This window comes from Beta vulgaris, chromosome 4 (assembly GCF_026745355.1).
Source record: "Beta vulgaris subsp. vulgaris cultivar EL10 chromosome 4, EL10.2, whole genome shotgun sequence".
Taxonomy (NCBI): Eukaryota; Viridiplantae; Streptophyta; class Magnoliopsida; order Caryophyllales; family Amaranthaceae; genus Beta; species Beta vulgaris.
Window position 1 is genome coordinate 25448652 of NC_079205.1, and position 15577 is coordinate 25464228.

Genomic DNA, 15577 nt, shown 5'->3' on the forward strand with positions numbered 1-15577 from the left:
ATTGCTAGGTCGGGTTTACGAGGCATGATTGGAGAGTGTGCTTCAATGTTTATTGCCTTGAGGAATTTGATGAGAACGAACATGGTTGACTGTCTTTCTTGTATATTACATGTATATAACTTTTTCCTTTTTTCTACTCTTTTTGTTGCTTTGTATATATCTTTTTGCTTTACATTTTTTTCTTTTTTTTTATTTTCTTCTCATTTTCTTTAGGTCTTTGACTTGCATGTAGTATAGTTGCATGGCATGATAGCTCTGCATGTAGCATATAATTTGCATTAAAAAAAAAGGAAAAGAAAACATCAAAAAGATTTTTGCATCACCTAATTAAGGAATAACTCTATGATATGAATTTAGAGGTAAGAGGTTGGGAACTTGGCTTTTGAGTAGAGGTGATTTAGCTTGAGTGTCTTATGTGCTCGTTAGGAGTATTAGGGGTGCTTTAAGCTTGGATGCCTAGGTCTTGGTACTAATAGACCCCTCGATTGTCCGAGACTCGCCTTAGCGTGAATTAATGCCACTTTTTCCCTATAAAAAGTCTTTACTCTCTCCTTTGACCTTGGATACGCCTTTTGGCTTTCAGTTGGTTTTGTGTCATTATGATATTCATTTGTTTGTTTCTTTGTTTTGCTCTGTTAATCGAAGGAATATGTGAAGAACTGTAATCCCCCACAATTTTAAAGAAATTTTATAAATATATTTAAGTATTTATATAGTTGTATTTAAATCCAAATGAGTTTGGGAAAATGATTTGACTTTTAAAGAGGGTTGACTATTTTAAAAGTCAAATGAAATTATTATTCATAGCTTAATAAAATTTGAAATATTTTAATTAAGCATGTTTTAATAAAGGTTTTGAATATTAAAGTATATTGAAAAAGAAGTTTAATGGAATCGAAAACCCAAAAAGGGATAAAAAGGGAAAGAGTCATTTGATGACCAAAGTCTTAAATTGTCCATCTTATTAGTCATCAAGTTTCATTAATTATAATCTCTTTTCCTAAGCCCATAAGGGGAGCCTTTATATAAATATCCTAAAAACCCAAATTATTTCACCCTACACATTATTTTTCTCTCAATCTCACGTCATTCTCTCTCCTCACTCTTCGACTTTTTCTCTCTCTCCTTCGTGTGTCGTTCTTCGGCCTTTCTCTCTCAAAGTTCATTTCTTCTTCTTCAAGTAACGTTTCTTATTCAACAAGAAACGTCACAAATCCTTCACAAATACCGAAAGTCGCTGCTGCTGTGTGCTGCCGCGTATGGACTGACCGGCGCTGCCTTCTTTTCTCCTTGTTGTCGGTTGTTTTCTTTCTTCCTTCCTAAGATTCCATTAAAAGATTATGTTTTTATGTTAGTTTATTATTATTTATCATGTTTACGAATTAAATTACTGTTTTATTTATGTAAATAATTTCGGCTATCATAGTTTATAATATAATAAATTTCAGATTTATTATGTTGAGTTTATTTTTAGTTTTAATCATGAAAATAAGAGTTTTTAGGGTTTTTATTTGCTAGAAACTAAAATAATATATTATAAAGTATGAGATTTGTTTAGTACATAATTTTAAATACGTTGTATATATTTTCAGAAGAGTTATTAAATTTTAAAAGTGTTGTAATTTCAGAAAAGTAGTATTTATGGAGTTTTTATGGATTTTTAATTGCTTGAATAGTAATACTATACTAGGAATAGAAAATAACTTAAGTTTGGAACTTAAAAACGATTTTTTAAACGTGTTTTAAGGGGTTTTGATCGTTTTAAAGCTGTTGTATTTTTGGTTCAAGTTATTAATGTTAGTTACTTTATTTTCTAGGCGGAGATTACGTTGTAGGAGACTTTTAACGATTTAAAGGTGGCCTACAGGCTAGTATATACAAGGTACGTACATTACTACGTGCTATGTGGTTTAGAAATATGTTCTAAGGAGTATTTAAATATTAGTATCATGTATAGGAACCTATTTGTTCATATATGTGATTGCTGGAATTTATTTTACATGTTATATGCTTGTGTGCAACATGTGATCTAGAAGTGATTATGTTATCAGATTATAATGTCTGTATGGAATTATTGATGCAAGCGTATTAAGTTAGTTTATTTATTAATTCATATAAGAATTAGTCTATGTTAAGTGAATCATGTAATGCATGTATTCCCCTCAAAAAAAAAATGTAATGCATGTATTCATTAAGTATCATTTTATTATCTTATGAGGGTCGTGGACTTTATTTGGTAAGTTACAAGTATACCTATATAAAGGTAAAATTTATTGTTGGCTAGGTTCAACAAGTAAGTGAGTCAAGAATAAAAAGGAAGTGAGTAGTCTTGGATTGTAAGTTGTGATCACTTGATAATCCAAAGATAAAAGAAGTTCTATTATGAATTTTTGTTTAATTTATAAATTATGTGTTACTTGTCTGTAAGTGTCAACACAAGTAATAACATGTAAATAACGTAAAGTGTAACGAGAATAAGTTATAGACTTCAGACTGGTGCACGTCTAGAGTTGGACACTAAGGGTTGGAGTACATGGTGGTAGCTCATGGCTTTTCTAGGAATTGATTGATCACCATCCCTGTTTCAGTTCAAAGGTTCCTCGATATCGCAGGTCATTTCTGGAATACATGGTAGCTCCCGTATTTCATATTATTAGTGATAAGTGGACTTTAGGTTCACTTATTTGCATTTAGTTTAGGTCATTTATATTCATTTTAGGCCATTTAGTTTCCTTTTTCTTTCCCTTTTCCATCATTTCTCATATTCTCATGTTTAGCATTTAGTTTTAGTTCATTTGCATACTATTAGGTTGCATATAGGTCATTTCATTTGCATGTGCATTCTACCCCCTCCCCCATCTAATATGTTCTTGGAGTGTTTTGAAGCAAGGATAAGCAAGGAAGAGGCTCCAAGTAGGGGAGCGGGCGCTCCTGAGGAAGAGGAGCAGGCGCTCCATATTAGACAGAGGCAAATGGCAGAAACATGGAGCGGCCCAGGAGCGACGAAGGAGCTGGCGCTCCAAGGCCGGAGCGGGCTCTCCATGTTAGAAGGAGCTGGCGCTCCGTCGTCGAAGCTTTTCACTAGTGGGCAGAAGCATTGGAGCGACCCTGGAGCGAGGCTGGAGCGGGCGCTCCAAGCCCGGAGCGGGCGCTCCAACGCCCATAAACTTCGTTCTTTTTGTTTCGTCTTTTACAACTTTGCCCTTGTTTCTACGGGGTATAAAACCAATTTTGTAATAATTCTAAGACTAAGTTTTAATTTCCTGAAAATTAATTAGTTCTAATTAGAGAGAGAGTTTCTAGAGAGAGAAGTAGAACCTAGAGAGAGAAACTATATCTAAACTTTTGAATGTGGGTTATTGAAGCTATTTCAATGGAGATTTGCATTTGAATATCATCCATCTTTGAGTATTTCTTCTATCTTTTCTCTTATTTGCTTTTATGTTTGTTTTATCTTGCTTTGGTATTGATTAGTAGTAATTAGTTGATGATTAGCTTATTAGATATGATTCTCACCATTATTGCTTCACCATTGTTGCTTCAAGCTTTTTATTTATCCTTTCCATGGCTAGTGAGTAGATTAGTAGCTAGGGGAAGGGGATGACCTTGCTAACCATGAGTTGGCCTTAAAAGTCAAGCTTGGGGGTGTACTTTGGGTGAGATTGTGTTGTCTAACTAATTTGATTGCCTTGTTTATTTGATTGATCACCATTTGAACTTGTTGTGGAAATCTAAGGTGAAGGATTGAGAAATGAAATCTTAGATAGACCTTTAGCTAGATTATAGGTTGGCTTCACCATGAGAATAGGTGTTTGACTCCCTAGGACCTCGTTTGGATCACTATGAGTTGTGGAAATACTTGATTAACCGATTTTACCATAAGAATAGGTAAAATCGGTTGATTAAGTCCTCCTAATTAGCTCGAGAGAGTAATTGGGAAGCATTTGAGTGATCGAGTCCCCTAATCGACCCTATTGAATCCCCTTGGCTTGACGATTTGGTTGATAATTTGTTAGCTCGTGAATCCCCTATCCCTAGTGTCCTTTTAATATAGTTTGATTCGGATTATTTAATCTATTTGTTAGCTTCTTAGTTCCTAATTTCTTAGTTGTTCACTAATTTCAAAAACCCCCAAAAATAGTCTTAGCTCGCTAAATCACATTCAACCCTTGATTAATCTTTGCTTCCTTGTGGATTCGACCCTTTCTTACCCTATATTAGGCTAAGTTAGGTATTTAATTTGGCACGTGCAACGACCGTGTCAATTAGATAAGTCAACTCGTCTAATAACTATTCCATTTAAAGGAAGAAATATGGTTTAGAGTCTAGTTCAGTAAAAGCTGTCTGCAAGTTATTATCTGCTTATCTTATTATTTATACTTGCATGTTATTTATGTAGTATCATGTTTAAGATTATTTATACCTGATATGTAGTACTCAGCTTTGCTGATTACGTGCTTGTTTGTGTGTGTGATCATGGCATTGCCTTATTGATCCAGTGATGATCCTTCTGGTGAGCAGAGTCGATATTGCATTGACATTACAGGTTCGCAGATGTGCATCGCATTGGAAATCTGGAATGGAGAGACTATTTATGTATCTAGCATAGTTTAAGTTCTGTTTTCGTAGGAACATCTTTATTTCAGTTTGTGATTTGTTTAAGTTGGTGTGTTTAAGTTTCAAACACTTGTCTTTTATTTAGTGAGTTTTAATAAAGTTGGTTTTTAGTAAATTGTTTTCCGCTGCAAAATTCTGAATAAGCCGATACGTTATCACACGGACGATAATGCCTGGGTAATTTTCTAAGTTTAATATTATAAGGTTATTTCTAGAAAGAGAGAATTATCGGGGTGTTACAAGAACATGCACAAGTTAAAGAGGAATGCGCTTGCATGCTGTCAAGTGAACTTGGATATTGCACAAAACATTCGGGAAGAAGGCGAGAAGTTGTCTCAAGACAGTCTTTCTCTGGATGACAGTGAAGTTTTTAATCCATAGTTTTTGAATCAAATTGACGACATATGCATGCGTCATTTGGCAACGAAAGAGAGCGCAAACAAAGTTGATCCTACAATTGCACCGTTGGTGAAGCGGAATGTGCATTTCGATTTGGATGCTGGTGTTCATGGAGATGAAGAGAAAGGAGGAAGTAAGTTCCTTTCATTTTATTGTTTTCATTTGATTGTTGGAGTTTTTAATCTGGTGGAAATAAAGATTATTGTTTTCAGTTTTAGTGGAATACATTTGTTTAAATGAAAAAGTTAAAGAGGTAACTAAAAGAATAAAAAGACCAACTGAAAACCGTGACACTCTAACTGAAATAATATAAATACCAGCTGAAAATTATATAAATACCAAATGAAACTTTTTCTATTTGTTTTTATTTCATTCAAGTTTTCATTTGATTGCTGGATTGTTTCAGTTGGTCCATTTTTTTTTCATCTGGTGGAAACATTGTTTCAGTTCTTGTGTATTTAGCTTGTTTTTTATTATTTTTGTTTTTGAATGAAGATGATGAGAAAGAACAAAAGGAAGATGATAAGATGAGGAATGCTGATGATGATCAACTTAAAGATGGTGATGATGATGATGATGATGATGATGATGATAAGGATGACCAGAATGATAATGAGACAAAGAAGCAGCAGGATGATAATGATGATTCTGATGTTGGTCTTTAAGGAGATGAAGAGAAAGGAGGAAATAAAGATTATGGTGACAGTAAGTTCCTTTGATTTTATTGTTTTCATTTGATTGTTGGAGTTTTTCATCTGGTGGAAACATTATTTCAGTTTGAGTGGAATGCATTTGTTTAAATGAAAAAGTTAAAGAGGTAACTGAAAGAATAAAAAGACCAACTAAAAACTCTGAAAATCTAACTGAAATAATATTAATACCAGCTGAATATCATAAAAATACCAAATGAAACTTTTTCTATTTGTTTTTATTTCATCTGGTGGAAACATTGTTTCAGTTTGTCAATGAATTGATTCATTTTTGATTTTGTGTGTTTTTCAGCTCTTGTGTATATAGCTTTTTTTTTTATTGTTTTTGTTCTGAATGAAGATGATGAGAAAGAACCAAAGGAAGATGATAAGACGAGGAATGCTGATGATGATCAACTTAAAGAGGTTAAGGATAAGGATAAGGATAAGGATAAGGACAAGGATAAGAGTGTTACTCATAATTCTGGTTTGCAGAAGAGTTCTTGTGAGAAGCAGATTGTTGATTCTACACCTATCCCTACTCCTACCGCTGTTGTTGAAGTTGTTGATCTTTCTACTCCTCCTCCCATTGTTGAAGTTGTAATACCCCGTAATTTTCACCCTTTATTTTTGGTGTTTGTTTACATTAAAATGATTTTTTTTTGTAAAAATAATAATTTATTATTTAAATTATTTTGGAACGTGTTGTAAAAATGTGTATATATATTTATATGCTGTGATATATTTATATATATTTATTTTAAGTTGTTAGTTATTTATTTTGAAAGTTATATTAGTTTCGTTATTTATTTGCGCGTTTAGGATGCATTTTTATCGTGTATCGTTTTTGTAACGTTGTTGGACCGACTTGGGTGATGAAATGTTGCATCGCATGTGGCGTGTCATGTTGGCCGAAAATTAGCAATTATGGAGTGGAGGATGAAGAGTTTTGGTGCTTATTGAGCTAAACTTTGGATCTGTTGTAACCGCTCATTTAATCCCTCATTAACATTCTCCTAAACCCTTCATTTTTCCTTGCCAGTAAAATTCTGATTTTTAATCAGAGAAATTCAACATCATTCTTCATTAAGCCTCGTCATTTTCAAAGAAAAGAGAGAAGAGGAAGAGAAGTGAAAAATAAGAGAAAGGTTCAACCCGGTTTTTCCTGTCACACCTTCACGAAAATAATCGTATCCGGAGATCTAACCGTTTGATCTTCGTCAAATTTTGACAGAATGTTTATAACATCTTGATCTTCACTTTGACCCGAGCGATTGTGAATACAATCTTTAAATCGCCGGAAATCATGGTCGGACCAGAACAGCATGAAATGAGATTTTTCAATATTCAAGAAGAAAACGCCTAGTGACTTGTTGCTACAATTTATCGTTCGTTGTGCTTTGGGGTTATAAGAGGAATTGGATTGTATGCATAACTCTTAACTATCTCTTTAGACTCAGCTCTCCTCCCGACGTTCCAGGTAACTAGTAGTTATCTTAGAACAATAGTGATTAGAGTATTGTTCGGTATTAGATTATTACGCTAGAAACTATTTAAAATACTTTTTGAATGAAATTATTGATGAAATTTGACATGCTTATACTTGATGCATGCTGTATGAATATTGTATATAGAAAAATAATTTTCGACTGATTTTAGTATTTATTTGATTTAATTGTTATTTAGTTCGTTTTTGGCTTATTTACATAATAATTATTGAACGAATGTTAAAATTTCTGGAATTTTTTTTTTGGGTCATGTTATATGTGCTGTATGTATATCATGCCATAGAAGAATTTTTTCCTACTGTTTACCAGTGTATTTAATTGATTTATCTGTTTTTGAATTTTCGTTTCTATCGGTATATAAATTGTAAAACTTATTTCTGGAGGCCGAAAAATTCATTTCTTTGTATATTATGTATTGTCGTGATTTTATTCATGTTATGTAAATTTTTGGTAATTTTTGGGGGTTTATTTTTATTTTTAATTATTATATTGGCTTTATTGAGTAATCTGTAAATTAACATTTAAAAATACTTTTAGAGTCCAAAAATTAAAATAAAAATTGTACCATGTCAGTAGAGCCATTAGGATCGTATGATAATTTTCGTGTTATTTTAATAATCGTATTTATTAGTTTAATAATTATTATTGAGTTTTTGTTGTGAAATTGAGGATATTGTTTTTAATTATTTAAGAGCTTGTTAATCAGAAATTATTTGTGATCTTTCATGTTTTTGGATTCTAGTGTTTAGTAAGTTGCTATAAGTATTATTGGGTATCATTATGTTTATGTTTGATTTATGTAAAAATGATTAGTTGTGTACGTTTTATTTATTTAAAAAGCCTTGGAGTTAATTTGTGATCTTATTTGTTATGATGCATTTCTGTTTGAATTGTTAGTGATGTTTAAAGTATTTATTGTTGGAACATTTGTTCTAAGTTTTTAAGTTACTATTTTGAAGAAATTTTGAAGAAATATCTTTTGATGAATTATGGGTATAAGGCCGGGTGGCATCCCTTTTGACGAATATTTTTTAGATGAATGATACTTTGATGATATTTATGATTTTATTTTGAGATAAGAATATCCGGTGGGATAGATGTAGTCCCCGTGAAGAACATGCCAACCACCTGGTTTGCGAACTAGGGGTACACCTGGGTTAATTGTTGTCGTCCGAGAGGTCAGGGAGTTCTGCGTGTTCTACCCTGCATCGGGAGTTTGGCCATTCTTAGACACAGGCAATGGGGAACATAAGCCCATAGAATGACCTAGAGATTGCGATCTGACAAACCTTAGGAAGTGAATTGCGATTCACTGGCGTTCGGTTTCTGACTCAATAACTTGTTTTACCTATACTCTTATTTTTTATAAAAGTACTCTTGAGATGATTTATTTATTTTTATCCAAGTCACTTGTTATTTATTATTCATTTGCGTTATTTGTGAGTTACATGGAAGTGGATGCATATTGTAATTGACTTGACTTTATTATTTCCTTTCTTATTAATCTATGTCTGAATCATGCTTTGATTTCTTTTGTTCTGGGAGAACTGCTAGTTACTCCCCACTGATTGTGGATGTTTGTTGTATATTTTGCTGGTTATGTTGATGGGAACCTTCTTTGATTTTGGGCTCGGGTTGAGTTGTGAGCATTAAAAAGCTAGATGTTTTAGGCCTAGACTTTTAGTTAGTTGAAGAGTTAATTTTCTCTTTTTGTTATTACTCTAATTGATTCAATTTATTTATACTATTTCCTTATGTTGGTTTATCACTTAGTTATTTAAACGCATTTCTTGTAGTAGTGACATTCCCAGAAGACGATGTTTCCGCCATCGTCCTTTCAATACTATTATTATTTCTTTCTTTTCCGCTTTGAAATTCTGGGGTGTTACAGAAGTTGTTGAGAACGTCTATAGTAGAAGGTCTTCGAAAGTTGAACCTTCTGGTAAAGGGAAAAAGATATTTGATTACGTTCGCCTTCTGCGTCATCAGCGTCCTGTTGGTGGTCCTGATAGTGGTCCTGCTTTTAAAAGTGCTGATCCTTCATGCCCTTCATTCCAACTATTAACTCTGAGTCCTATTGGTGAGGGTGTTGGATGTGCAGACAGTGCAGACAGTGGTGAGGGTGTTGGAAGTTCAATTCCAATCATCACTCCAGTTAAAGTAAAATATCCTCGTGTAAGTATAGTTTTTGTTTTTTAGACTGCATTTTGTTTCAGTAGGTATTAATTTATTTTTCCGTTTGTTTGTTTGTGTTTTAGTTTGGTTATTTTTCTGTTTCAGTTAGTGTATGTTTCTTCTTAGTTAGTATCTGTTTCTATTTCAGTTAGTGTATGTTTCTTGTCAGTTAGTATTAGTTAATTATGGTTCCGTTAGTGTATGTTTCTTGTCAGTTAGTATTAGTTTATGTTTCAGTTAGTATCTGTTTCTTGTCAGTTAGTGTATGTTTCTTGTCAGTTAGTATTAGTTTATGTTTCAGTTAGTGTATGTTTCTTGTCAGTTAGTATTAGTTCATGTTTCATTTAGTGTATGTTTCTTGGTAGTTAGTATCTGTTTCTATTTCAGTTAGTGTATGTTTCTTGTCAGTTAGTATTTGTTTATGTTTCAGTTAGTATACGATATCTGTCATTTTTGTTTAAGTATTTTTTTCATATTTTAATGTAATGCAGGGTGATGACTCTTATTCTTCTCTTGATCAATCATCATACAAATCGTACATACCTAAGAAACATTCAAAATCAAAAATTCTTTCAACACCTGAATTATTGAAGGGGTGGGACTATGACTATAATTCGGAGAAATCTGAGAAAGTTTCGAGAGTGGAGGGAAAAGGTGATGATTCTGAGGATGATGATTTGGATAAACTCATTGACAAGATTGCAAAATATGGAGTTGATTATGAAAGCCGAAAAAAGAAGAGGACGAAGAAAGATATTGGAGACGTAGCTGGTGTTGGTTCTTCTTCTGCACTTGGTTTGCAGGCTATCCCTGTCAATAATCATGGCCTAATTTTGTGTTGAAGCTTGAAGCAATATAACAAGTACCTGAATGATCTCTCTCCTGAAAACGTGTTGCTGGTTGATTATCTCTTCTACAATGAGTTTGACGACGTTTCAAGGCTGTCATTGGATCCAAATTCTGAACCTACAAAGACGAATAATTTGATGCTGCAAGATGAACTACAAAGTGATATCATTGTGGACTTCGAGAATCACGACAACAACTACTCGGTTCAGTTGTACAAGTTCGACCTTGTTAGCATGCCTCGTCACGGTTGGTTGACTAGTGGAGTTATTGATGGATGCGCATATATGTTTAATAGGCAAGAAGAGGAATCATCTTCTACAACGAGGAGATTTTGGTTTAATTTGATGCCTTTTGTAAGTGTTTCTATCTAATATAATTTTATTTTTTCAGTAAGTTTTTCAATTCTTTTTATTTTTCACTTATGTTGATGGTGTACTATGTGGTTAGTGTTATGGCTTAGTTTTATTTTCAGTTGGTCATATTCTCTTTTCATTTTTTTTATACATCTGCTTTCATTTGGTCATATTATTTTTTCAGTTGGTCATCTTCTGTTTTTAGTTTGTCATATTCTGTTTTCATCTGTTTTCAGTTGGTTATTTAGTATATGTTTTCTTTTGTTGCAGAACTATATGAATTGGATGTGTGAAGAGAAGGCAAAAAATGTTGAGTTTGATAGTGAAATTGATGAAAATGAGATTATTTTGAAGAAGTTGGAGGGAACTAGTGAATATGATGAGAAATTGAAAGAATTGGAAGAGAAGAAGAAAAAGTTAGTTACAAAAGAAGATGATTTAATCTCCAAGAAATGTAATGACGCTCTTTCTGCATGGGTGAAAGCATTTTCAAGGAATGATATTCGACAAACTGAACTGGTTAGTGGGATTTTATCGTTGTTTACCATTTTTTTCCCTTTTGATTTCAGTTCGTTTGATATGTTTCAATAATTGATAGTATTATGCTTACTTTCTGATAATTTTGTAATTGTTTGAGCTAGTTATAGTTTTTATTTCATTTTGTGCTAATTTTTTGTTTCATTGAATTTGATTCTTTGTTTTAGTTGACATCCTTTATTGTTTCAGTTGAATTTATTACTGTTGTCATTTGGATTAATTTATATTTCAGTCAGTGTTTCCAATCTGTCAGTTAGTCCGAGTTTCTGTTTCAGCTAGTGTTGTTAGTATTTCATTTAGTTCTTCGTTTTCTTTCGGGTAGACTTATTGCTTTTTTATCTTATGTGTATCTTCCATATTTTTGTTCCTGTTCACAAGGATGATCATTATACTGTTTTAGTGCTCAACAAGAAAGTTAAAAGGATTGGAAACATTCACAATCGTACAGACATGAAGGATATTGATAGATATGTTTATGAGGGATTTAACAGTCTTACATACTTTGTACGTACCCTTTTGTGATGGGATCGTTTTTTATTTCATTTTATTACTTGTTTTTTAATGGTTCTTTACTTTTTCATCTTCAAATGCAGTGTCGTGCTTTTGATGCTTTTATGCAATGTGGTAATATGAGATGTCGTGATTTTGATCATCTCCAACATTGGGAGAAAGTAACTCTTTTTTTCCCTTGGAGAAACAAGGAAAACAATCATGATTGTGGTGTGTATGCAATCAAGTGTATGGAGCTGTACGATGGTGAAAATGCGAACGAGTTTCCACTTCTTGACCTGAAAAGGGTATGATAACTTTATGGTTTTTTGGGAGAATTTTTACTTGTTAGATTTCTGTTTTTGAAATTTTTTAATAGTGTTGATTTTTTTAATTTTCAGGCAGCCACCAAAAACTTTCAGCGGTGCAAGCTTGCACTTCGTCTAGTGGATCATCCTTTAAACAAATTAAAAGACAAAGTGAAGTGTGATTGTTATGTTTGGTCAGCAAAGAAGTCTGAACTTATTGCAAGACAGAAGTTAAGGAAGGAAAAAGAGGGTGTCCTTGATAGATTAGCAGTTAATCGATCAAAGAGGACAAATAAAGAAGAACCACGAATTTTAGAGCGAAGGAGGAAGCACGAGGAGGATGTCGAAGCAGTGTTGAATGATCACTATGAAGACAAAGACAGATTAAACAAACTGTTGAATTTTCGTTATTCTTAGTTGCCAAACTGTCTTTTTTATTTATTTATTGTAATGTACGGTAGAAATAACACACAACTCAATTTTGTAATGTACAGTAGAAATAGCACACAACTCAATTGATATTTTTAATGTTTAGAATTATACATTTACACTTACTATGAAAGGAATACATTCGGGTAAATGAAATTGTTTGAGAATTAAGTGGAAAAATACAATCACCAGCTGAAAAGTGAAAAACCTAACTCAGAATGATAAGTGTATGACATATATTTGTAAATATAAATTTTAGGAAACTAACTGAAGCACTATAAAGACTAGCTGAAAAATAAACTAGTGTACCTGAAAATAATTACTGACTGGAATACAATTGAAAACTAATATTATTTTTACACTATTCAACTTCAGGTACATTTGGGGTTTTTGTTCCATATTCATTTGGATGCCTTGTCTTCATTTTACGCTTGTCAAAATGTCCTTTTACTCTCTTGTTTCCCTTTGGGGGTCTTCCTTTTGTCTTTATCACCTCAAGATTTTCAACTGTCTCTCTTCGTAGTTCTTCGTCTTCGATTTCTTGTTGTTTTTGTTGATCGGTCTTGAAAACTTCTTTTACCGATTTGTATAATTCCTTCAACGACTTGTCACATAATTTTCTTGCATCCTCACTCGATTGACATATTGACACTAGGTTGTAGAAATTCTTGGTTATTGCATGTCTCCATGGTGTCCATAATAGTGCATTTGGGTTTTGGTCCTTGTCTGCTTTAATAACAATTTCTTAGTCAATTATTTCATTTGGCGAAAAAAATTTTCAGCTAGTTGATAAAGTGTTTCAGTTGGAGCTTTACTTTTTTCAGTTGGCTAACTAAAGTTTTCAGATTGATAAATTGTTTCAGGTGGTGTCTTAATTGTTTCAGTTAGTTACAGTAATTTTTCAGTTAGTTAAGTGTTTCAGGTAATTTTTCAGTTGTCTAACCAACCCCCCCCCCCCCAAACAAAAACCCCCAAACTCCCAAACCCCCACCCCAAAACCCCCACCCCCAAAACCCCCCCTCCTACACACAAACAAAACCCCCAATTAATTTTTTGTTAATCAGTAACATTAATTTATCAGTTAGTTATACTAGTTTTTCAGCATGAGCCTTTTTTTCAGTTGGCTAACTAAATGTTTCAGGTGGTTTAAAAATTATTTCAGTTGGAGTCTTAATTTTATCAGTTAGAGCCTTTCTATTAAGGTACTTATCAGGTAATTTTTTCCGTTGTCTAACCAAAACAACTAAACACCCTTCACCCACACGGCCACACCCCCCCCCCCCCTCAAAAAAAAACAAAACCCTCAAAAAACTCCCAACCCCCCATAAAAAACCCTAACTTAATTTTCTGTTAGTTATATTTATTTTTCAGTTAGTTATATTAATTTTTCAGTTTCATTTGCCAATAAAAACAATTATTTCATTTGCCAATAAAAACTTTTCAGCTAGTTGATTATGTGTTTCAGTTGGAGCCTTATCGTTTTCAGTTGGCTAACTAAAGTTTTCAGATAGTTGATAAATTGTTTTAGGTGGTGTCTTAATTGTTTTAGTTAGTTACATTAATTTGTCACTTAGTTATATTGATTTATTTCACTAACCTTGAATATTCTCCCATACTGCTGACTTTGCAAGGTCTTGTCCATCTCTTAAGGATATATTTTTCTGGGATTTGAAATATGTTGAACATGTGCATGGCCCTTATGATGTGAAAGCAAAGCATCCCCATCTCTGTGAAGCATTGACATGAGCACACTAATTCTGTTGTAGCCTCATCGTATGCTAGCGTATGTGAATTGCTGAAATCTTCTTCTGGTGAGACTTCAAACAACTTCAACTCTGAGTTTTCTGTTGCAAATGCTTGTAAAAAGGATGCCATTGCCCACTCATACTCTGTTTCGAAGTCATTATACAGTGCTAGTGTGTATACATCAGCTGCATGTTTCAGGAGCTTTGAGTTGGATTTGACAGCTTTGGGATGTTCGGTTCTGTTACGGAAGTTGTCACTAGTTTCATTGCTTCTCCATCTCTTCACTATTTGCTTAAATATATGGTAAAATTCAAACAAGTTTGTTGTTGCTTTTGCATTGAATGATATTGCCTTGTTTGTGACTTCACTTCTTTGCGATGATAAGATTCCAGCTGAAAACATATCCCTATTTAACGCGGTGCACCACTTGTGTCTCTGATCATATACTTGATCGAACCATTCCTTTTTCTCATGTCCATACATTTCCATCATTCTTGTCCATAATTCTTCAAAGTCTGATTCATTTTGACACCCCATCAAGCAGTGCTTGAACATGTTCTTGAAGTCTCCATTGGTCTTGAGGGATCCGAAGTGGCTTACAAAGTTCTTCTCTATATGCCAAAGGCAAAGCCTATGTTTTGAATTTGAGAAAACCTGTTTTAAGATAGTACATAATATGCTTCAAATCATTTTCATTTGAATGCTTATAAATCTAACTGAAAGAGTAGATCTTTGAAATGAAACAATAAGACATGCAACTGAAATGATAACAATAATACAAATTGACAGCTTTGTATTCATTTGTGTGAGTTTATGTTATTTATACCTTTTCAATTGCATTGCCCATGGCATTATCTTGATCAGTGAAAATTGTCTTTGGCTCTTGTTGACACATTGCTCTCTTGAATGTTTCTAGCAGTCATTCAAAGCTCTCTTCCTTTTCATTAGTTATGAAAGCGCATGCAAACATTGTTGTTTTCCAATGGCAGTTTATGCCAACAAATGGTGCACATATCAGTCCATACTTGTTTGTCCTATAAGTGGTGTCGAATATCATAACATCTCTATAGGCTCTAAAGTCCTCCAACATCATGGAATCTCGCCAAAAGTAGCTGACAATGTTGTTATGTTCCCCAAATTTCAGCCTATAGAAGAATGCAGGATCATCATCCGCTCTTTGCTGAAGTACGTCCAACACACTCTGCGTATCCTTTCCTTCAACCAATCTTGTTCTGTACTGTGTGATATAGTTTAGATGGTCCCTTTTTGTGCGTCCTACTACTTCCTCTGATCCAGCCTCATGACACAAAAAGTTGTATGCATGCATTGGCTTTATGCTAGATTCAACCATTGTTTCTATTAGCTGGCCTTTTTGTTCAGTTATCCTCCTTTCTGATATCAGATGATCTAGTTCTTGTTGTATTACGAACTCATAGTTGTGCTGCAACTCATGAGCTACAACAAGAAAGTCTTCCCCA